A 25,461-nucleotide genomic window follows, 5' to 3' on the forward strand; every position below is an offset into this window, starting at 1 on the left:
TGGAAATTTCAAGCTCTTGAGTACACTATTATAATAAGTTTAAAATGCATTTTCTTGCAAACAGTGTAATTCCTGGAGACACTTTAGTTGTACATTGGTTTACAGATTGTTATCACAGTTGTGTAAAGAAAAGAAGAAAATATTTCTATTTCCAAACACCAGAATCAGGCTGACAGGCCTGTGCTCTCATTGAGGGAGCAGCGGGGACTTCTGTTTTCCTCTGACTGTAAAACTGCTTTCCAATCCTTATGCAAAAGCATTAATCTTTGCTTAGAAACAAAGCAACTATTCATTAAAATTCCTTGAGAATTTATCTCAGTATGCTTTCAAGTAACAGTTCTGAAATTATTTCACTAAAGCATGTTAAATTAAAGGAAAGGTTTTACCTGGAAAAATAGCAATGACTTTTAGTCAGATACCCATGTCTGGCCTTGCTGTCACATTCAGGTTATGAGGCCATTGTCAGCATACTTGTCTGTTCCATGTATTTCAAGAAAACTGGGTTATAATAAACAGGGACAACTTGTGACAACATAATGTTTAGCTCACCAAGCTATTTCTGCTTATTTGGGTTAGATGGCAGTGAATGGATTCCCCAGTTCATGTCTTTGCATCTTGAAAGCTCTGATTTCATTATGCTGAAGTAACTCCCCACAGACCAATATCTTGAATATCCCCTGTGAAGTTAATTTCATAGCTTTTCCTGGCACCTTGCTTCTGCATTTGCATCTGGGTTTATTTTGCCTTCACACAGTTATGAAAATTTCTCTAATTTCTAATCTGCTTTTTTTTTCCTTTTTAATGCTTTATTTTATTACTTCCTGGTCTTCCCAGTGAGTTGATGACTGATTTATCTTTTATCTGATATCCATTCATATGTCCATGAATAACCTTGCTTCCTCTTGGTCTTTTCTGTCCATAAAGCCTTCTCCATATTTGAAGATGATTGCTCTTAAACTCTTCCAAATTCAACAGCATTTTTGAAATTTGCCCCTATATTAATAAAGGAATAAAAAAAAATCAAGGAAGATTGGATCTAGCTGTAGTGACATAGTTGTATATTTAACATGCTGTTTTTATTAACACTTCCCAACATAGTGCTTGATTTCTCTCTGACAGTCACAGTAACTTGTGTTCAGTGCATTAATAGTTTTAATCTTCCTCTCATATAACTTACTGATGTCCTTATAATGGTGATTTTGATTAAGTCTGGATCAATGTGAATAAATTTTCCTCATTTGATTCAAGTCATATTTATTTCTCTAAAATCCTGGGCTTCTGTACAAAAAATCAGTAGTGAGTTTTAACTGTCTCTTTTGGCCCGTGAACAGACTTCAAATGCTAAATTTTTGATGCTTATTTCAAGAAGTGCAATACATTTTAAAGGACTCAGTGCTTGAAAAGTGTTAGAAAGTGCAAGCTATGAACGTCTGGCTTTGCTGACCTAAGGAGAGCTAACTACACTGCTATGACGTGGTAGAAACATAAGCAAAGGTAGGGGAAACTGCTGGGATAGTGGGAAGAAGCTGGTGGCTGCTACCAGGAAGGAAATCATATGCAAAGACAGAAAACCAGATTTAAGCTGGAACTAGCAGCAAGAGAAGTAGTTTTGTTGGAGCCGTGGCTGAAAGCTGAAACATTAGAGACTCCTCAGAACCTTTGATAGCAGTCCGTGAACTCATAGGAACCTGCAGGAACTGGATAACACTTTAGACTGGATAACAGCTATTTCTAACCTGAATGACTTACCCATGCTAATGAAGATGGAAATGAGCTTTTACATCCAACTCTTACAGGGTTCTCCTGTATGCTGTTTAAATTGGATTTTAATTTTATCACCGATGGCAGGAAATTACCCAGCTCATAACTAGGATGGAATAAACCTACCTACTCCAGGTATGAAATGGCATTCTTTGAAAATAATGTTTTCTCCTAGCACTAAGTTTTTTGCAATCTGATTTGTAGTACAGATTTCCTGCATGTCATTAACATAAAATGGATTGCTGAATAAATCTTCTGATTTGGGATTCTGCTAGACTAAAACCATCCACTTCAAGGATTGTCCATATCACATCAGTGAAAAAGATCTCATTGCTTGTTTTAAAATTCTGAACTGAGACTGGCATTTTAGTCAATCCCAAAATTTGTTCTGGTTCCTATGAGACAAATACTTAAAGGCTTGTCTTCATTTCCTTATCCTGGGTAGGATACTGGATATCCTGGGTGAGACTGGACTGAATAATAATTATGCATCAAAAAGACTGCTACAGGATTTCCTCAAGCAGATTTAAAGGTTCTTTCAAAGCCTTCCACTATGGACAGTACCTTTTCCATTCTTGCCCCAGGTCTGCTGCTACAGAACCAGCAACTGGTGTCTTACTGGTCTTCCAAAAATCACATACATGCTGTACCTTTGCTTCAGCTTCATGCATCTCTACCCCTTTCTTGCCTCTTGCTAAAACAAATAATTTGTGTTGTTATGAAAGTGCTCCTGCTCTAATTGTACATGCATACTGATGATCTTCTGTGATAAGATACTGTACAACTTTACAGTGCCACACACTAAACACAGCAGCATGCAGGAGCTCACATGATGGTCATTTAATATCCATGACTCACAGTCCACAGGACTAGGATTCCAGCCAGCTGGGATTTGTTCTAAGTGGCGTGAAATGACAAACAGTGCATGATATACAGCTCAGATACCAAACATGGTGGCCAAGCTTTTACAGAAACATGGCTCCTTGCCCTCTCCATTAAAAAAAAAAAAAAAAAAAAGAGAAAAATAAAAAGAAAGAAAAGAAAATAATGCAATAAATTCACCCAATGACTACTGAATATTATTTTTCAAAAACTTATGAAAAATTAAGTGCCAAGATAAAGAGCATGGTATCTTGGCCTTTCTAGGTGGTTTCTGCACCCTCCCTGGTCTCTGGCTGTTTTCCCTTTGTTTAATTTTTCAGTTTGAGTTTTATGTCGGAAACTGATAACTCCTCTAACTGTGCTTGTGATATCTCTCCCTGATTTTTGTACATAAAACTGCAACTTATTTTCCCTGGCTTGATATTCAGCTGGGATGTTTTACAGTTGCGGAGTGCAAGAGGGATTAGATGCTACTCTGTGATTCACCCAGTCCCCGAGGACAGCTATATAAAGATCATCCTCTTCCCCTTGGCCCCAGGGAAGCTAGGGGGCAGATTACGAGCTAGCGGAAAAGACGAATGCATAAAGGAAAAAAACTCACCGTCTGCAAAGAGGCTCCTGGAGCACACATTCCCCTGCCCTCACATTGTACAGAACTGGGAAAAAGTGCACTCCACTACTCGCCTGCAGTTGGCATAGCCCTGTGGGGGCAGTTCAAGGGAGAACAAAGCCACTAAAAGTTCTCTTTCCCACATTGGGATTGCTGCTTTCACAGAAGTTTCTCAAGGTTCCTTTTCCAAGGAGAAGAAGATGATGGGAAAGGCAGGACCCAGAGACCCTGCTGTTTACAGATACGTTTTCCCTATGGCCTGGGAATCCTGAAATGTGATTGCCTTGTAAGGGCAGGTTATTTTCAGCCACTCCCTTCATTATGTTCCAATTAAACCCATGGCTCAAGTGGGGATTCTGTGCTGGAGAGATTTTGCACTGGCTCTCTGCCCGGGGATAGATTGCAGCAAGGGTACACTCTTGACAGAAATAGGTGGATATGTGTGTAGACCTCCAAGTCTTGAAACAAGAATATCACTGCTAGAGGTCAAGGCTTGAGCTTGCCAGTATTTCCCTCCTTTACTGAAGTCAGTTGATGCTCCCTTGCCAGTGCTGGCTATTTTTGTAACAGTGTCACAGTGGTGGGGATTTTCTCATTTCGGACCATGCCACAGAAGTGACAGAGCCTGGGATACTTTTGCCTCTGAGACTTCATTAAGAAGTGCAAACTCTGCATTTTTATGCTGCAATTTCTTCTAGGTTACTTCTTTACAAGCAAGAAGTACTTCAATTTTTATAAAATATTTAATTGTATTTTTATGTGATTTATCTGAGGCTTTAATATTTTAAAACTATTATATTTTCCTCTGGAAACACTTGTCTTTTCTAATTTCTCAGAAACAAAGTTTTGAAAAAAAAAATCAAGATTATTGGGTTGCAGGGTTTTGGTTTTTTTTGTCTTTTTTAGTGGATATACAGAAGTTTTAGACGGCTTTTCAAAACACTTGGAATTATGGATTTAAATCCAAAAATTTCATATCTGGTCCTTTTCCATGGTTTTTATCGAAGAATCAAGATACGATTTGAAAAAAAATTGAAGAAAGAAGGAACCTGAAAGCTGACAGCTATGACAACACCTGCCTCAGCTTTCTGGGTTCTGCGTGGCACATCTAGTTATATTTATCCTTCTATTTTTGCATCACCATTTTGTCCTGTATCTCTCTCATGCAGCAGGGTTTTGCTGCTTCAAAGTCTTTGTCAACTGTAAAGTCACTGCTCCGTGTAGCTTCTTTAAGATGAAAAGCCTTTCCAAAATGGGGGTTTGGCCTTTTTACAACTGGAGCAGTATACTTTATTTCATTTTTTTCTGTTTTTAATTAAGAGTTTTGCTGCAGCACTATCTGGTATTACCATTGGATTTCCTAAAGCTTCACTGCCTTAACTTTTGTTTTTAATGTTCATTACATTGTTCAAATGTATTTTGTTTTAAAATAACTGTGGCTATTCATGTTACTGAGAGCAAATTCAAAGTGCCCTGTACAAGAAGGTAATGAGATTTGTGATGATTCCCAGTTCCTTGGGGAATTATTTCAGCCTTAGACGGCCCTTTGGGAATGCTCTGTCCTTGCACAAGAAATCTTCCCTTAGTTATAAGTAGATACTTAATATAGGGCAAGATTAAAATCCTTGACAAAGGTTGTAATGACTTCACTGGGTCAAGGATTTTACCACAGGATAGTGAAACAAAGAAATGAACAATGTAAGACGCCGACTCCCTTGTGAAGGAAGATCACTTTTGGCATGGGTCTTGGACCTCAACCAAGCACTTTGTCTTCTGAAGTGAGATCTGTAGTGTGCATGGAAATGAATCCATACCGTGCTACCTGCTGGACTTTTTTGTATTGGTTTGTATTTTCTGGGCAATAATATACAAGGAAGAGAGGAGTGAGTCTGTGATTATTTCTCCTCTGTTAATAGGTGACATTGGTAAGATGTGTTTAAAAATTTGTCTGTCTGGCCTCAATTTCTTTACTGATAGGCAGTCTAAGCTATGTTTGTTACAGATTGCTGGGCACTGAATCATTAGATATCTATCATAACGCTGCAGTCACCTTTTCACAACAGCTGTTGTTTTCTACGAGTTTCCATTGAGTTTTGGGCTATTCAAGAACCCATCTTGTGTCGGCTAGGCTCTGGAGGCTATTGGTGTTTCCTGGTACAAATATGGGACAGGATTATAATTTTCAATAATATGTTGGGTTACAAAGAACCTAACAGACCAAGGCATTTTGCAGAAGTGTTATCTTACTCCTTAATGTTATATAACTGGGAGGAAAAGTAATAAAATCTAAACATTTTTTTAAAAATTAAAAAAGAAAATAAAAGAAAAAAAGGAGTTGCTTGGGTTTGAAATATTCATTTTTCTCTACCTAGCTCTATGGTTTATTTTTCTGAGGAAGAAAACATTTTCATTTCTAATGTGTTGACTGGGGGGAAAAATGTTATTCTAAGCCCTATCCTGCATATTTCAAGGCTGGCAGTGCTTTCCTACTCAGTCTTGTGGTACACTACCTCCCACAGGCCTGCAGATAAAAGCCTGAATCAAAGCACCTTGCTCATCTAATTCCCAACACTGCATCAACTACTTGCCCACTGTTCCTTCTTTCTAATGCCTCGCACAATTTCTTCTATCCTGTGAGAGGAATACATGCAATTGTGTAGGTCTAGTTGATGTACGTTTCAGTTTGCTTTGCTTAATGGTTTGGGTGTGCTCACTTTTGTTTGCCACCATCTCCCTAGTCTGCTTCTCTGACCAGAGGCCATGGTTAGAAGGACATGTCCACAAGGACATACTGGATCCTGGTTTAGGTAAAGTCCGGATCAGAAGATGTTTTGAGTACATGCTTTGGAGAAGACGTATGAAACTGCAGTGAAGTTGAAAGATGTGTTTCATATAAAAAAATGTCAAGAGTCTGAAAGGCTTTTAAATGGGAAGTATTGTAGGAAACCACCTTCTTGTAGAAGAATGCCCCAATACAACTTGCTATCTTTTGCATCTTTAGTCTAGCAGACAGAATGAAAAGAAGACAGATCTACTGTCTGCAGGAATCAAATCGTAGAATTCAGTGTCTCACTCCACTTGGACCTTGAAAATCTTCAAAAATAACTTAAGGCTAAAGGAAGGGAAAACTTGTGATGCTGAGAGACATAAAATATTACAGTTTTGTAGATAAAATTTCTAGATAGAATCAGATTGATTTGTGTAGATGAATTTGCCAGGAAGGGAAATGAATGAAGAAATACCCAGCTTCAGAGATGGGATGAGGATGGGTGGGAGCTCATTTCACAGTAAATTCTGTATGTCCATGTGAATGCTGGTTACAGTGACATCAGTGGTGACACTAACTTTTTTGGGAGGTGGGAGATGGCACAGGGCAAGGCAATGCAAACAGCTTCAGCAGAACACTTCCAGTAGAAGAGAAAGTGACTGGTAGAAAACTCCTCTATGGTCTGTCTGTGACCCGTGAAGACTGATAAACCTCTCTGCAGCTCTGTCCTGGTCTCTTCAGTGAAGAACCCTGCTAACTTTCTCATAATGGCAAAAGTAATTAAAAAGGGAATCAACTTCAGAGGAACATCTGAAGGAACCACACCAAAAGTCTGTCTCTTTAATGATATCCCCTCCATACTTCACTGGTAGGCATTCTACTAATACCTGCCAATTCTATTCCTAATCAGGTCTATAGCTCACTAAAGGCTGTTTCATATCTAACATAGGTACGTTTAATGGTTTGAATCCTTGTCTGGGAAAAGAGATTTTAGAAGAGACGGGAAGACATGTCACACAAGATACTGGAAGTTCAAAGTTTTTTATCTTTGCTCAAAACCACCATGGAAGATGCGTGGAACTACACTACTTTGAACAGCAGTGGATTTTATAGAGACAAAGTTCAACATGGTCATAAGTATATTGACTTTCATTACAGCTAGGTTTCCTGCAGTGTTTGAAAACTCAGAAAATTAGGGCCATGCTGTTGGCAGGATGGAATTATGAATCATTCTCACTTCCCAGTGCCCATCCATGTCTGAAATGAGGCAAAGAGAGCACCTGGCTGCTGGGGAAAGAACCTCTGAAAAGCAACTATGTATGTATCTGTATGTATTGCCTCTCTTGAGGTCAAATGGACCTCTTTCAAAGTTAGGCTGAAGTTCTTCAATTAAAGAGGGTTTGATCAATTAATATTTAGTTGAGGGTATTTTACAAGTATTTTTCATTACTTTGTAATACAGCTGTCCTGTAGAATTCCTGTCTGAGTTGCTGGATTCCTGGCAAAGGAGGTCACTCATCACTGTGGTTCAAGGGAGATCCAAGAGGCATATTGCCAGATTTTGGGTTCCTCAGTGGAGTCTGAGGTTTCCCAAAACTGTAAATCTGAAGGCTCTTGGAGGAAAGAGGCTGTGAAAGCTGCAAGGTTCCCCATTACAGAAGGTCCTGCAAAGCCTGGAGTTGGCTTCCAAGGACTGTGGCTGGAGCACATCCATGTAGTTATCACAGTATCATGAAATCCTCACAGTTTGCATCTCTCAAACTCCTGTACTATATGCTTTAACCCTTCAGTTTTTAATTTGGTGCCTTATTTTTTTTCCAAATACTCATGTCCTTATACACTGACAGAGCTTGCACAAGACTAAATCAAGCCAAAAGAAAACATCTGGACATGTCAAAATGTGGATGAATGGAAGTCTCAGCTGGATTGTTCCATACAGTTTTGGATACCATACTTCAGAAAATATGTGGTCCAAATGGATGTACTCTGCAGAGATTAAAAAGAATAACTGGAAACTGTGATCAACAAGGAAAACAAAAGCAGAATTAGGTTTATTTAGTCTGAAAAAGAGAACTCCAAAGGAAGGCAGGAGAAATATTCCTTAGGTATGCACACTCTTGCCAGGAAGTAATAGCTTGTTTTCAGAGCATTCACAATGCATATGACAAAAGATAATGGACCTAAACTGCAGAAAAGGAGATTCATGGCCAAATCAAGGGGTAAAGTATGGAAGGGTACCCTGACACTGAATTATATTGCCTGAGAAAGCTGTAAATCTCCATCATTAAGGGAGATAGCTGCTGTTGTTTTAGGCAAGTATTTCTCACTTATGTCTGGATGTGGGTTAAAAGGAGAAACTAAGCTGATTTTTGAGAACAATTCCGGCCATGTTTTCTATAATATGTTTTGGAAGTAGGGAAGGAGAAAAGCTTGGAGATGAAACCTGAAGAAATATCCAAAGATTATGATCTTTCTTTATTCTTTTATTGGCAAATACTACATAAAAAAAGTAAAGGAATACTTGTATCTTCCCTGATACATGAAGAAATCAAAAAGTAGCTTTCTGCTCTTCTGTTTTGACAGACGTGGTGAATAGATAGCCCTGTTATTATCTCTGTCCTTGCTCTGTTACTGAAAGAGCAATTGAATAAAGTTATAATATTTATCTTCTAGTAGTTTTAGGTATTAACACTAAATAACACTGATAACACTCAGGTAATGTTGTCAACCCTGCAATGGACTCTCACTCTGATCTTGTGCAAGATTCAAAACATGTGTAATGCTCTTCTGCCTTACAGATGAGGCATAAGCTATTCAATACAGACAGTTTGATTGATGTATTCCAAGAAAATATAAGATCTTATTAGTATTTTTAAGAATCCCCTAAAACCTCCTCCGTTTTCCTGTTTTTAGCTTTTTCTAATAGAGCTTTTACAACCAGTAAAAGCTCCTTCCTTCCTTCCTTCCTTCCTTCCTTCCTTCCTTCCTTCCTTCCTTCCTTCCTTCCTTCCTTCCTTCCTTCCTTCCTTCCTTCCTTCCTTCCTTCCTTCCTTCCTTCCTTCCTTCCTTCCTTCCTTCCTTCCTTCCTTCCTTCCTTCCTTCCTTCCTTCCTTCCTTCCTTCCTTCCTTCCTTCCTTCCTTCCTTCCTTCCTTCCTTCCTTCCTTCCTTCCTTCCTTCCTTCCTTCCTTCCTTCCTTCCTTCCTTCCTTCCTTCCTTCCTTCCTTCCTTCCTTCCTTCCTTCCTTCCTTCCTTCCTTCCTTCCTTCCTTCCTTCCTTCCTTCCTTCCTTCCTTCCTTCCTTCCTTCCTTCCTTCCCTCTTCACCTTGTTTCCATGAGATCTGATAGAGGGTCAGAGATCTTCAGCATACTCTGTTCCTTGAAGTTTTATGAAATTAGGCAGAGAGTAGGAAAGGACAATACTCTTAATCTTTATGGGGGAAGAAGTGGCTGCCTAGATTATCAGCCAGAAAAAGTCTTGGAAAGGAGTTGTTATGATTGATCAGCCACAGGAAATGCTTCCTGCAGGTAACATGGGATCTTGCTCTGCAGCAAGGTTTTTGCGCTTGTATAGACTCAGTCTCTGCTCAATAATTAAGGCATAAAGAAAGTTTAAAAATCAGCTATCACAAGCACAGAAGCTGTTCAAGATTAGGCTGCATTAGTTAATGGGCTCACCCAGCTACTTGTTTTCTTGTGAAGAAACTCAGTTAAAAAGTAATAAATAAAGAAATAAATAAAAGTAATTATCAGAATCCTATGAATGAATTTAAAAACAGCAAAAGCTGAGAAATCCAAAGGTAGGTCTCTGTAATCTTGCATACAAACCATGTATTTTGAAAAAATTAAACATATAGTATTTTGTGCTAAATATTATAATGATTGTTTTAAAAATCTATTGCAACTCAAAGCCTTTAATGTTCCTCCTAATCTCCCTTTAGAGTTTGTTTGTTGCTGGCTTTTCTGGGTGTGAGAAAGAGGATGTTGCAGAGGATGACACAGAGGGTGACAAAGAGGTTGGCTGCCTCTTCTCTTGGACATGGTCACTGCAGATTGGTGCTAACCATTATTTGCTCTTTTTTCAAATGTTCTGGGGCAAAACAATAAGACAGGACGCATCTGACTCTGTCTGACAGTCCTGTGGCATGGACCAAACTGAAACAGCTGGGGCTTCTTATTTTGCGGGATGAACTGATGCCTAAAGAGGCTGACCTGGAACAGAAGCTAGACAGAGTTAAAGGAATGAAGCAGGTATTTATTAAAAAGCCTTTAAAGGATACACCTGGGGTTATACAAGAGTCCAGCCATGGTTCTGCCCAAGGTGGATAACAGGTCACGAGTTTTCACATTTTATAAGTTTTGGTCCATTTACATGTTGGGGTTAATTGTCCAATTACAGCTTCAGGTTATGAAGTCCCAACCTCCCAGATTGCTCTCATCAATTCACTCTTGATTATACTTCTTGAGCCTGAAGCTGCAAGGTGTCTTTGGTTCTCAGGCTGGAGAAGGATTGTTTTGTCTAACTACCCTGTGAAGAGAATTTGCTAACACTTTATATGAAGTTCAGAGTCACACACTAAGGCAGTACAGAATCTAAAAAATATGAAAGCTAAAGATTAAGATATCATTTCCCCCCTTTAGAGGCTTGACAAAGCCTTTACCTTGTCAAGTCTCTATTCTAAATATCTACTAATTATAGGTATTTAATAACTGATAAATATCCAACAATAGTAAGGAACTAACAATTATAATAAACATCTAACAACAGATAAATATCTAATAGTAAATAAATATTTTTGGCTCAGTCCAAAGTTCCTTGGTACTTTTTCACCTCTCCTGTTGCACATGTCCTAGAAAAATTGTGTCAGGGTCCTGAGTGCATTAATGAGCCTTAGCTGCTCTCATCAAACTCCCATAGGGCCTCCACCCACATGTTCTGCTCAGTGGCTCCACTGCAGCTCAGTCTCTGCTGAGTTCTGCTCCAGCTCCAGCTGTGTTCCAGCCATGCCTGGCCATGGCCCCTGCTCCTAGCTTGACATGGGACCTGTCCTCTCACTATGGATTTGCCTGCTGAACATGAGAATGTGTTTGACTCTGGCTACTGCTCTCAGACCTGGCCTGGCCTTGACTTGATGATTTGCATATAAACGTCACTACAAAATGCTTGGGACTACAGGAATCCTGGCTTCTCAAAGGTACACAGCTGTGGCTTGTCTTAAATGGATTGAAGTGTTTCCACAATCTGACTTCTCTGTCCCTTCTGTGAGAAAAATTAGCCTCAAAATTAGATCAAGCAAAACATTGTTAGTTTGGTCAGCCTGTGCACATGGATTTGCTCTTATCCTTAATTCTTGCACACCCAAAAAATCTTGGCTAAAATCAGATGTCTACCTGCACATAGTGGATTTTACACATGTGGGATAGCACACTGTTGCTAAGGCATGTCTGGCTATTGCTAACCCCTTCCCCAAGGAATGGAACTGTCCTGACAGGAGATAGTGGAACTTACAGTCTCTGAATTTCAATTACAGGGGGAGGAAGGGAGAGAGGGAAGGAGAGCTGGGTGTTGTTGCTGTCTGCTTCCCTGTGCACAGAACATATTTCTGCATGGATTTCCCGCAGCAGTCATTGATGATCGCATCAGCAGTAATGTCCCTTGATGCTTGCAATACTTAAGGAGTCCAGGGATGGTAGCACTGCATGGAAATGGGGCTGAAAGCAGGAAGGAATACTGGTGACAGGCGAGTAGAGAGCAGAAGAGCTGCTCTGTGTGTGGAGAAATTCTATTCAGCGTAGCACTTTTTCTCTGATGAACCAGCAGCAGATCCAGCAGAAGAACTAAGGAACTGGCCATTTCTGGAGTGACTCCTCCCTTGTTACATCCTTCCTTCCTATCTCCAGCAGTCCCTGGGCTAGAGACTTACTGGTCAAGAATCAGATGGTCTGATAGACATGACCATCATTCCTATGCTTTGTGGCAATCTAATTTCAACCTTCCAGTACCTGAAGGGAGCCGACAAGAAAGATGGAGAGGGACTTTTGACATGAGCATGTAGTGATAAGACAAGGGGGAATGGTTTCAAACTAAAAGAGATTAGATCTTAGGAAGAAATGTGTTACTGTCAGGGTGATGAGGCACTGGAACAGGTTGCCAAGAGAAATTGTGGATGCCCCATCCCTGGAAGTGTTCAAGGCCAGGTTGGATGGAGCTCTGAGCAACCTGGACTAGTGGAAGGTGTCCCTGCCCATGGCAGAGGCCTTGAAACTAGATGACATTTAACGTCCCTTCTAACCCAGGCCATTTTATGATTCTATGATTCTGTGTTCATTGTGTTTCAGAGAAGTTTATTATGGTTGCCTAGCACAGGGTAACACCAACATGCATAATTTCAACATGCATGGTGCAAATCTATCCTCTCTATTTTATTTTTCCATGCAAGGTCTTCCCTTCTAGAAGGGAAGGGTTGTGGAAGATTACTGGAACAAGTAATCTTCCACAGCTGATGGAGGGTAACGACTGCACTTCTGAATTGCCAGTTCAGCTACACACACAGTGGGTAGAAGCCCAGCTTGCTTGTTTCACTTTGCCATGAACTTCCCAATCTAGGAGCTCTGATTCCTGTAGTTTTCTCACTGAAATACCACAGAAGATTATCTGAATAGCCATGCTTCTGTAGACAAAACCGGAACAACTGCTCTTTTGAGCAGTCTGGAGCTCGGTCGCATATTTAAAGTTGCATGGATAGATGGGCTGACTTGGTTATTTAACTTTATATATGGATTTATAAATTCTTTATTATTTTCTTTATTATTTTTATTTAACGTACTGTTATCTGAAGGTTTTACACAACAGCCAGTGTTATATTGATTTGTACTCTTCACCTCTTCCAGTAAAACCCTACCAGATGACAGTGGAGAAAGGAGGAATTTTCTGAGGTTATTTTCTGCTATCTGGACATAGGCATGACTTTCATTATGCTGTTTCTGTAAGATCTGCAACTTCCAGTCATAGGAATTGCTTGTGTGACTGTCAAGCCTCTTGTGTATTCAGATAAGAAGGACAGTGGTTCTCTGGAACAAATATGTTTTTTTAGGATGACATAACAAGTGCTACCATCACTCTCAGTGTGCGACAAAACAACTTTTAAGTGGTATCCTTCCTGGCACCCACAGAGATGGAGGGTGAGGTTTACTATTTAACAGCTGTTGGTGACCTTCTTTGCTCACCAGTTTGGAGTCAATGATGTTCTAATGCTTTTGTTTACCTGGCAGCTGATGTTCTAGAGACAAAACAAAATTTGGTCGGTCCCCTGGGCTGGCTTCCAGTGGCTTAATAAAATGTTTCTTCATTGGCCTATATTCTGTTCTGATCAATAAAGCCCCATGGACTTTGCTTCTCTGTGATCTCTTATTTTTCTCCTTGTAATTTCCCAGCTAATTCCTTAACTGGTTCATAACTTGGTTGCAATCCTTTTGGCAAAAATAAAATTAATGAAGATGTGTCTCTCAGATATGTGTTTCAAACAATTAAACTTCGCCTCAGATTTTTAGTTCAAACTCCTAAAATAAAGTATTTTAAAAATGACAGAATTACAAGAAAAATACCTAAGAAAATTAGTTTTCATTTTGGTAACAGTGAAGAATGCTTTTAACTTAATTATTTTTCTTTGTATAGCAGTCTACATCAGCCTTGGAAAATGGTTGAACTAAAGATATTTCCTGTCACTTAGAAGATGAGTTTGAGTTGAATTAAATCACCACTTAGAATTCCACCTTAAATTCTACAAAGATGGCACTTGCTTAAGGTCCTGAAGATGGGAATATGATCTGCTAAAAATCAGACAAGTGAGCAGAAACAAACTATGACTTCTGCCCCAGGGGTAATGGAGATGGAGATGAATCCTGACAAGCACACACATGACAAGACCTAGGCAGAGCAAGAACGCGTGACTCACAAATTGTAGTGGCACGTTCTCTCCAAGGGCCTCAGTGTGCAGTAATGCCTGAAAGATCTCAACCAGGATCACATGATGCATACAGTGGTTGGCTGACTGTTGAGCCATATAATAAAACCCCAACAAATTAAGTATAAAACAGCCTCTGGTGAGCTATAGCCCTAATTAGAAATAGAATTAACAGGTATTAGATTAGCAGAATGCCTGCCAGTGAAGTATGGAGGGGATACCATTAAAGAGACAGACTTTTGGTGTGTGTTTATGTTTCTCAGAAGTTGATTCCTTTTTTAATTATTTCTGCACTTATGAGAAAGCTAACAGGATTCTTTCACTGAAAATATGAGGACAGAGCTGCAGAGAACTTCATCAATCTTCAAGGATGAGAGATGGAGAATGCAGTTTTCCACTAGTCACTTTCTCTTCTCCTGGAAGTGTTCTGCTGAAGCTGCTTGCATCCCCTTGCCCTGTGCCATCTGCCACCTCCCAAATGGTGAGTAAAGTTAGTGCCACCACTGACCTCACTGTCACCACCATTTCCCTTGCACGTGGGCATGGAGAGTCTCCTGCTGCTGGAGTTTTCTATGAAATGAGCTCATGTTCAGTCACAGCCCAGATCTTTGGAGCTGAGTATTTCAGTCTCCCAAGGTGTTTTCATCTGCTTTTACTTCCTTTACAGCAGCTTCTCTTTGTCCACTCTGGTTCCTTCTTTTCTCTGCCGTCTCTTGTCCCTTTTCTTTCTGCTCCTTCTGGACCATTTTTTTCTTTTCCTTTTTCAACTTACATCCTCTTTCATTTTTCTCACTTTATCCATTCTGCACAAAATTCAGGTCTGCAGTGCTTGTCCCTCATCTTACCAGATCAGAGCACTGTCCCTTCATGGCATCTGAATAAGGGTAATCCTGGACACAGACATTGCATGCAAATCTTCATGCAAGCATGGATATGGCAAATACTCAGAGCAGAACAAACAGCAGTGGCAATGGGGGCAATCAGAGGTTGTCTCATTTTTAGTTCATCAGTGACCTCCTTCTAGCCTATAATCCTGAGATTCTGAGTCTGTGAAAGAGTCCCAAGCACTGTGTCCCTTAAATCCACCAGAATGGATTCTGGAGCAAGCCATCTCTCCTGAAGTCTGCTGGACCTGTAAGCATAGTGTTGGTCTGTGTCCCTGCCAGCTCTGCTGGGTAAAATAAAAACCACCAGTTTCCACACTTAAATATTGGAAGGGTCTCGTTTCCCACAGTCTCACTGCAGTGCTGCTGTGCCTGAATAGCACAGATCACCTGTCAGGTGTAGTGGCCTTGCTACACTTACAATGTAGAACTTTTTGGTGCAGATATAGTGGTTATATAGTCATGATTATGACAAAATTAGTCATGTCTTTGACTTTTAAATTCTGTTGTTCTTGCTCGTATCCCTCCCCAGAAGTATAAACTTTTAGAGAAACATGGACCATATTTGATTGAATAGCTTCTGTGAAGATGCCTTCTGCCAGAGCAGTCATGTCAAGGGAACAGATTGGCCGGACCATGATGTTCAGCAAAGTGGCACTTTTTAGAGTGTCCTTGGAGAAAGTCAGGTATGGGTTTCAGTTTACTGGACACCCAGGAAGAATTGTTGTCCCCCAGGTTCTCAGGTAAGTGCAATGAATGAATAGAAAGTGATTTAAAAACTGTTATTTTTAGGATGCAACTATGCATCTCAGTCTGGGTAGTCCAATTTTGCCAACATGAAACACTCCCATTCAGGCTCTGAAAGCATTATTTACTTTCTCCTAGGTGTGCTCTGTGCAGATGGCTTTTATCTATTTCCTTCCTATTAGATGTGACTATAATTCATGAGGGATGGAGAGGGTTCCAGCTGAAAAGATGGAGAGATTTTAGCAAATCCGCTGTTCTTTTAAAGCCATGACCCTAAAAGGCACACATGGTATGAGTTGGCCGACAGTATTCTGGCAGACTCTGTAGACAGCTATTGAAGTAAATTTTTGGCAAGAATTTAGCTCACTGGGTTGTGACCACACTTTTAATATAGCTACTGTGGTTTATTTTGACAAGGAGGGAGTGACATGGCATGCACACGGACAGCTTAGATTGTTACCATGTTAATGCTCAGAATATAGACATCAAAGGGTGGCAAATGTGTTACTGCAGTTCAATGAGTTTCTATTGTCATTGCAAATGAGCTTGATATTGATCAGCTTTGAGTATATCTGGATGCGGATCAGCCGTCCTGAAGTATGAAGTGGATGCTGCATACCTCTAAAATACCTGTCTTCTTTCCTAGTGCAATCTCATTTTCTTTTTCAAATCTGTGCAATGATGACTGCATTTATGTGGTTGCTGTCCTATTCATTGACTATGTCTAAACCAGGAAAGGCATTAGAGAATTCTTGTTCTGCATATGCCCTATATATAAGGGCTTATTATGCTCTTCTGTGAGGGCTTGAAGAAATAAGATTTAGTTAGAAATTAAAGCTACATTTGTATTTTATAGAATTAAAATGATAGATTGGGTCATAAATGTGAAACCTATTTTGCTGTCATTAGATATGATAATTTCTGTTTATATATTTTCTTCCATGAACAGAGACACAGAGACACACATACACAGTATTTGTCACAATTCAGTACAGCTGGTAATTTTCAGTTCACCAGAAACTCAGAATAGCAGAGAAATTGTTCAGTCAGGCTTGATGTGGAGAACAAGTGTTTGCACACACTCCTCGCTCTCTTTCTGGGAGGAAACTATCAAGAGAGGTTTGAAAAAGAAATGTCGAAGAGAAGAGAGTCAATACATTTGCCTGTTCTTTTTAATATACTTATTGCTGATACACAGGTGCAGGTTTAGCTGAAAAGTGAAGCAGGAGTTTGGATGCAATATCACTTTAACTGGAAAAGTGGAGTGAAGCAGGCAGCACTTTGCTACAGAGAATCTTCTGCTGAGTGTCATATCAACAGAAAATACTTGAGAGGGCGTTCTTGAGAAATAACTTTCTTTATCTTTTTCATCATTCCTACCCTAGTAGACTGGAAATCTTAAGACCCGCCACAGCCCTTTGAGGAGGCAGGATTGACACATGACCAGAAAAGAGCTTGTTAGCTCAGGACATTAAAAAAAACAAACTGTAGATAAACACAAACTGAGGGTAAAGTATCTCTCTTCTACCTTTCAACCCACCGGACAATGTTCTAGAGAACAAAGTCTTTTGATTCCATTATTTCAGTCATACACCAAGCACCAGACAAAAGTCTCTTTTGGGGCTGTGTATTCAGTGTGAGAAAAGCCAACTTCTCTCAAGAGTCACAGTAGATTCAGCTGTACCAAGAAAAGTTGGAGCTATGTAGACACTCAAATCCAAATGCTCCCTCTTTCTTTCTCTCAAGGACAAAATATTTCCTCAGATATACATATTCATCTCCATTGAAGATAATGAGAGCAAGTCTCAAGGCAACTGCACTGAAACCAACTGTTATTTTCTGCAGTGAAATATGATTTTCTGCAGAGTAAAATATGTCTCTTTTAAAAAAATGTAAATTTCATATATAAACTCTTGGCCTATCAATATTTCTAAAGGATCCCCTCTCTTTGCTGTCAGCTGAGCAAGGGGACTGACCACGTTATTAATTGGTCTTTTATGACATTGGGGAAAAAAACCCATCCATTTTTGCTATAACATTAAAATTTAGAACTGAAATGCATCTTGTCTTCATGAAACAAATCTGAGATTTCATTTTCAGTTACATATATTTTATCTACATCCAAGAGCACCAGACAGTTTACTGAAATCCATCCTTCTCTGACATTGGCAATATCACAATAAAAGATCTAAATGTAACATGAAAGATGAAAGTATTTAACACATTATAAATATAGATAAGTATATTTTTAATACAGATACATTGAAGAGGCATGGCAACCAGTTAAGTTCCTTTGAAAATGCCAAACCAATTGTTTATCTGATGCATGAAGCTGTAGGCAAGTATCCTAGTGATTTGCTTGCAATGTACAAGCTTTTGTTCATATTACACAGTGAAGACAAACAAAATCTGCAAACTTCTCAAGTTTGTTTACAATATGATCCAATTAATTCCCATATGATATTGAATAACTGTTTCTGCTGTATTTAGTTGCTAACCACTTTTGACACCAAATATTTTTCCTGGTGGTTTTAGTATTCATGGCCAGGGATGGGAGAAGAAGGCGTGAAATCTTGATGGGATCTAGGGGAGGCCCAGCTACACCCATGTGGTTCCCCCAAGCTCACCCTGTATTCTTTGATGGGTTTGTTGCTCTGCATCTTTCTGGTGCCTCCAGTTACCAGGGTACATAACCTTATACTTACTGTTCTCACTCTTCACTGTAATAGACAGTGGAAAGTCAATTCCACAATATTATCTCTCCCAACCTCTCACAGACAGGCAGGCTGTCTACAGAGAGTTTTAAGCTGAAATTTCCTTAATGCTTTGGAAAATTTTAAAAAGTACCATAAAACTGCACAGTATTTTAACTACAAGAACGACTTCATGGTTACTTTGCCTTCACTGCAAATTGTGTGCATTCTCGGATCTTCCAAAACCTTTCTAGAGTTTCCACCAGAAGATAGTTGGCATTGCTTCTCTGAGGTATACACACCAGCCAATTCAAGCAGAAGACAATTTTGGCTGAGTGAGTTATGAAGCAGTGATGTCTATTCCATCAAGTACTCCCATTCCAGCTGAATGTGGTTGCTTCAAACTAAGTCTCTACTGAAGGTTGCAAAGTTGGTGCAATTATCCATTTGCACAAAACTTACCTGTTCTATTGTTTGAGAATCAATCACAAACATTCATCTGCAACATATAAATGAATGTTGTTCGTGACATGTTGAACTGTTTGCTGCAACCTGTTGGCTGCAGGTTGCTGTCTGATGGATAGTTCCTGCAAACACACAGGAGCCACTCATGATGCATTCCATCTCACTGTTGGGGAATTATTTATAATATGTTGTTTTATGTGACTGTTTAAAAATATTTTAAAGCTTATTAAAGATTTTAATGCAGGAAAATAGTAAATAATTAATTTAAAAGACTGGGAAAATAAGAAGTTTTTCAGTTTGTGAAGAAGTGCCTTTGTCCACTTAAGAAATTATGTGTGAAATGTGTGAGTGCCACTTATCAGCCATCAGAAGAATAGATGGACAGAAGTGGTCCTGTGAAGGTCTCTCTGGAATACAGCAAATATAGTTTGTTTCTCTCAACACCTGCACAGGCTGCATCACTGCTGCTATTTTAATCCAAATCCTGCCAATGGGTAATCAAAATCATCAGGGAGATCTCACAACAGTGAAACATTGGCTGTCTTGAGTAGTTACAGTGTATTCATCTGGACAAAAATGTGAATGTGGTATGTATAAGTCCATTTTGCAGATGGAGATTAGGAGATAATAATAGAAGGAAGGACTGACCAGTTATTATAGCAGTTATACCAATATGGATGTCTGGGCTGTGTCTGTTCAGGTGATCCATGCAGAAACAGAGCAGCCTCATATCATAGTAAAAATAGAAGGTGGTACTGCCTTGAAGAAACTGCCACTAAATTCCTATGTAGTCCTGTCATTAGGAAAGGGTTCAGAAGAGAGTAACAAGTCTGAAAAACCTACGTAAGTATGATGGATGCAATATGCTATTAAGAAAGAGCTGAAAAGAAGGGTCATGCCATAAAAGAGCTGTTGAACACAAAAGAAAATGGCAGAAATGAGACTTCTATTTCTGGAAAGTAAATGTAGATAAATCAAGGTAGAAATTATGTACCTACTTCTTGGTGTGGTTAGTTGACCCCTGGAAACTACTTACCTAGACATGAACCTTGCTTCTGTCACTTGAAATCAGTAAGCCAATACTGGGTATATTACAAAAGTTGTTTTCCACCTCAGTCAGGAGTTCTGAGTTTGCAAGTGTTTTCAGGTGTTGGACCAAAGAGGTCAGCAATCAAGTAATCCCAAAGACCCTGCTAAAAAGAAGAAAGTGCTTCAAAATTTTTACTTGGAAAGCACTCAAGTGGAAATATTAGTCATGGACTGGAGCAAACAGATTTATACAATGCTATATATAAAAGCAGAATAATTTTATGCACTGAACAGTAAGGAAGTTTTCAATGCTGAAATTTTGAGCATTTTACCACAGTAAAAAATAATAACTGGCAGCTTGCCTGTAACAGAGGAATCTCATCTAGGCTTTTGTGCGGAAGCAAAGGGTCTCATAGCACTTGCAGCTGAGCTGCAATGCATCTCCGGCATAAGCATCATTTGATAACCATTATGCTTTCTAATCACTTTCTAATTAAGCTGTGTTATTACAAATATGATGTGCAGCTGTACTTTATTTGTCATATTCTTCCTTGGACTTATTGGCTCCAACCTGTAGTCTAATTTTCATACTGTGGGGCTGCCTGAAAAAGTTCATTTTGTCAGTTGTGGCTGCTAAGTTGAAAACTTCATTCCTGCTGCAGTCTGTTACCTATGCCCATCTCCTTTGATATATCCCTCCTTTCTTTCTTTCCCTTCCTTTCCTTCCTTGTTTTCCTTTCCTTTCCATTCCTCCTTCCCTTCCCATTTTCCTCCCAACAAAACCAAGTAATAGTAGCTTCTGGGCAGAATATTCAACCGTCTTACATCTGAATGACAATCACATTTCCAAATGTTTTGTTCATCTTCTCACCCAAAAATACAATGTATTCACATCATTGACTCTAATTGCATTTGTAAAACTCATTGACATCTTTCATGTTTTACACTGCTTACTTGTTTTATTTAGTGCAAAAAGAAATGCACTAAAGTGGACTGCAGCATTATTAAGTCATAATGTTTCACAGTGAGAGGTCTGGATACCATACAAATTCCCAGATGGGTACGATAAGTGGGATGGGGGAATCACTACTGTATTCTAAATGAAGTTAATACCATTCTACTGACTTCACTATCAAAGTTACAAGACTGCAGTACAGAATATCCTCCCAAGACTTTGGAGATTTAACAAAATTATTTATGTTCAGGTTTCTGAAGAGCAACTGTATGTATGTTTCTGCACCACCCATTACCCAAAAGGAAGGAAAAAAAAGAGAAAGCATAGTTAGTTTTATTCACTACTACTCTTGGTTACCACTCTATTATTTCTAGGTTTATGTAACTAATGTTACATAATGTGTGCAACAATTATCGTAATATTTCTATTGTAGGTTTCTAAAGAAATTAAGACGTTTAAAATATCTGTTAACTACCAAGGTAATGTTTCATCATCTCCTTATTTGGTGGTAAAGCAAATACAGAATTGAAATGAGGAATCTCCATATTCTCATGCTATACAAGCAACATTAATTAATTCAACATGACAAGCTTTGTGAAGTATCTGGGTAAGTCAATCTAGTATCATTTTGTTCATGAAGCCCAAAATATAGACTGACAAAGCACAAGTATGAAATGCATTTCAATCAGTTTAATCAAATAGAGTCAATGTAAAGAAAAGGGGCATTGTCAAGATGTGTCAGTGAACATTTGACCTGCCTTGCAGTTAATATTGTTTTTGTGCAAATTTCTCTTGGGGGGATACCCGCTTTTCTCTGCATTTCAGTTCTAAAAGCTGAAAATTTTATTTTTGATCTGGTCAGTGGAAATCTTTAGTAGGAATGATATAGGAAAATACCACTTGCAAATCATTATTCACACACAATCTGAACTTGTGCAATCAGACCCTTTAAAGAAACTAGACTATTCAGTGTGACTTTGACTTGATTGTAAGAAATTCTGCTTTCTCTGAATGGTCTTTTTTGTCTCTTTTGCGAGATGCCAAAGATGTGACTATAGAGTAGCAAATTCAAAATCTGCTGTAGAGTTTATCTTGTTCTCTTCTCTAAGACTTGCACAGGAAAAAGATGAGGGTGCAAAGTGAACCTAGGCCAGAGCCAAGTGATCACAGAGCTTGGCAAGCTGTGACTTTTGAGGTCAGTGGAAGGGGCTTGCCACAGACGGCTTCAGTGAGAATTCACTGGTAAAATAATTCAGGATTTCTCCCAGGAGAGAGTACCCAAATCTGCCTTACTTCTCTGCATCCCAAATCTCCCTTTGTCACTTTCCATTATCCCAGTGAAAAGCAAAGCAGAATGCAGGCCTGTATTTATTTCTGACAATTTCTTCACAGATTTATTTTCACAGTGCTTGATCTAAGGCTATAGTTTCTGATCATGTTCAATATGCAGAATAATTTAATGGTCAAATCATGGCACAAAAGGATTTTGTTTTGTCTGTAAATCTACTCCTTGGCCAGGGAATAATGCAGTTGTTTTAAGGCCTTTTAAATCTCTCTGTTACTTTCTCTGAAAACTATAGATTAGGCAGGATTTAAATTCTCTGACTGAAAACACGCATGTATGCTCAGCAGAAACCAGAAAAGTAGCCGTTAACATTTTTTTCTGAAGAGAAGAGAAAGCTCTGGGTGTGGCCAAGATTTGGAGAACAATTTCAAAAGCCCATTTCCCACAACAATATGTATTTGATAGCCTTGTTTTATTTTCTGACCTTCAGCTTTCTCTGCCTAAAAAAATCATCATTGTCTAGCGGCTGTGGTGACCTCAGAGACATGAATGAAGTTTGCCAGGATATGGAGAGATCTGCAAGGTGAGTCTCTAATAAATGTCTGAGCAAACTTCTCTATCCACCGCTTTGAAGTGTTGAGTGTTAGCCCCCAGGAATGAATGCTGACTTATCAATGCTAACTTTCCTACCACTCCTTAGAGACAAGAGGAAACCCTCAAATTCTATGAATTTCATCCCTCTGATGATTGTCATTTGTATCCCCTCCCCTGATTCCTGGTGCCTTCCCCTCCCCAAACATTTTTGGAGCCGTTCCTGGAGCACACCAGTGCCTATGAAAGCGTGACCAAAGCACAGTCAAGCTCTGGGATCCCAGTGGACCAAGTCATGCTTCCAATATGTGCACACTCTGGTCTGAGCAGGGACCACTGTAATGACTCATCTGCAGGGCAGGTTCTTGAAGCAATGCTCCAAAGATCAGGACCACACATTTTTCTCAACCTGCTGATGAGTGAACCATGAGATGTTCACAAATCCAGAGAGATTTCCATATAATTCAGTGTTTCTCCTGGACCTTTTGAAACCTCAGTACCGTGTGGAAGTGTTGGAAGTTCTTTTATGTGATTTTTTTGAAAGCCTCCTTCTTCAAACTTTGATGGAATGAGTTTAGAGCTACATGGAAAGAATGATTAACTGCAGTTTAATGAACCACAGGAAAGGCTGATGCCTGGTTCCAGCTCTGGAGACGCACCTGTATCAGTCTTATTTATTTGAAGTGGTTTACCCTGTAGTTTTATAGCCAATGAACTAGAATAAATGAAATGGTCTGAAGTGTCTTATTTTGATATTTGCAGCATTTTCTCCCCAATATTTTATATAAACCTTTCTGTTTTTCATGAATATATGCTGCTTAGTTCTTGACTAAAACATTTAACAGTGTGAGAGTGGAGTATTTTGCTGCTACAGTCTTAGACCTTCTGAAGAGCCTAATCAAAACCAGATTTTTTTCCTTTAATTGGAAAAGAAATGAGTGTTTTGCACTACACACTAGCTAGTTAGTGCTATCATAAGCAACCCCCTATTAATCACGTACCATTTTTTGCAGCTGTGTACAGTAACTGACCTGCCTAGATACACTATAACTGAAGCAATTAAGGATCTTTTGTGTTTTTTATGTAATTACCACTTCTGAGCTAGGTTGCTAAATACTTGGGACATTTGGGGTTATAATTTCAAGGTCATTATATTTTTGTTCATCTCATTTCCTAGGAAACCTATTTGCAGAGTTGCCTAAAGCATCCCAGATACTGTACATTAAAGTATGGCAAATTAATTCAATCCTACCTCCTTCCACTCAGTAGGTGCATGTCCATTTTTCCAGTGTCTAATACACGGTATATTTTTAAATTGTAAACTATTGCATGTTTTAATGATGCAAACAATGGAGAGACCAAATAAGCTAAAGAGCTAACACATTTATCTCTACATTCTGCCATCTGTTTGAAACTGCTGATGTAATTCCAGTTTTAAATTACATTAGATCCTGCCTTCTGGACCCCTTTCCCTATTTACTTTTTTTTTTTTTTTTTAATTTAAGCCTTTAGAGAAAGCAGTGCCTTCAGGTTGTTGAACTATGTAATAAGAAACTGTGTCTTTTACTGTTTTCAATCTAGACTTAAATTTAGGTTTACTGGACAAAGAGGTATAGTGAAATAATAGCTTTATTTCCAAAAGATGAAATTATTCCCTGTGTACAATTTGATGAGATCTGTTTTCAGCAATAATGCTAGCAACCAGCAGATTTGTTTATACTGAAGAAACAGCAAAGATTAAGGTTTGTGTTCTTGCATATTCTATTGTCTAATGATGGAATTTCCAGTTTTATCTCTGTGTTTAAGCTTCAGAATTAGTTGAATTTCTTTTATGTAACTTCTTCCCCTTATTTTATTTGCTTAGTTAACAAACTTGTATTTATTTTTCTTAGCACTTCCTTTGCCTTTTCATTCCACAGTGGCAACTCTCCATTCTCTTCTCTTCTGGCATCTTGTGGCTCAAATTACTTATTTGTCTGGATCTGATATTAATGTTGATATTTTAAGGATTTGCTTACAGGTATGTTGGTCAGGGTCTGTCTTCAGCATTATCTATCAAACATATAGCCTGATTTTTGCACAGTTATTTTAATGTCTTGAAAAATCAGACTTTAAAACATTTGCATCACATAAATTAAATTAATGTATTCTGGTTTACAGTTAATTTTTAAAAAAATGTTTTACTTTATTTTCATTCATTATCTACTCACAGAATATAGAAGGACTGGAGAAGTACTTTGGAGAGAAGTTGGAGTTCTATGCTAAAAAGTTTTCGAACTCCTCATTTGAATTGATTTTAAAAAGAGATATCACATAATTAAAAATCAAGAAAAAAATGCATTTCAAGCTACATTTTATTCATCATAGCAAAGAAATTTTTCATAAGCATATTTTCAAAAGTCATGATAACATTTTAAAAAATTGTACAGATTTTAAGATGATTGGAACAACTAACCCATTTAGAATTTCCAAACTATACGAAGTAAAAGTCTAAAAAAATGTTGGAATAGATTAGTTTGATTCTGATAGTTTTTTAGAAAGTTCAGATTGTTAGTGAAAATTACTTTCATCACAACATTTGCCTAGATTTAATTTAGAAAATTCTTTAAAATAAAATGAAAACTCACAATGTTAAACCTTTTTTTTTTGTTTGCTTTGGAAGGAAAATAAACACTGGCTTCATTTTGAATTCAAACAGATGATTTTGTTTTTCACTGTCTGACTTAAAATGTAGAAAAATTGTTATTAATCAAATTAGAAATTTTAATTAATATGAAATGCTAGTCCTCTTACAGAATGGTGTCTAGGAACTGTGACTGTTATCTTACAC

General features: G+C 38.6%; 1 long non-coding RNA gene across 4 annotated transcripts in view; it reads right to left on the bottom strand.

Annotated features, from left to right (window-relative positions):
* The window catches only part of LOC135306960 (uncharacterized), a 52,405-nt gene that overhangs the window by 21,491 nt on the left and 5,453 nt on the right, over positions 1-25,461 (bottom strand). For 2 of the 4 annotated variants that reach the window (XR_010367730.1, XR_010367739.1), the window contains exon 3: positions 19,808-19,961. This is a non-coding gene — a long non-coding RNA (uncharacterized LOC135306960). Of the gene's footprint in view, positions 1-19,807; positions 19,965-25,461 lie in introns of all 4 variants that reach the window. The other 2 variants (XR_010367719.1, XR_010367714.1) reach the window with 1 other exon arrangement.

This window comes from Passer domesticus, chromosome 1 (assembly GCF_036417665.1).
Source record: "Passer domesticus isolate bPasDom1 chromosome 1, bPasDom1.hap1, whole genome shotgun sequence".
NCBI lineage: Eukaryota > Metazoa > Chordata > Aves > Passeriformes > Passeridae > Passer > Passer domesticus.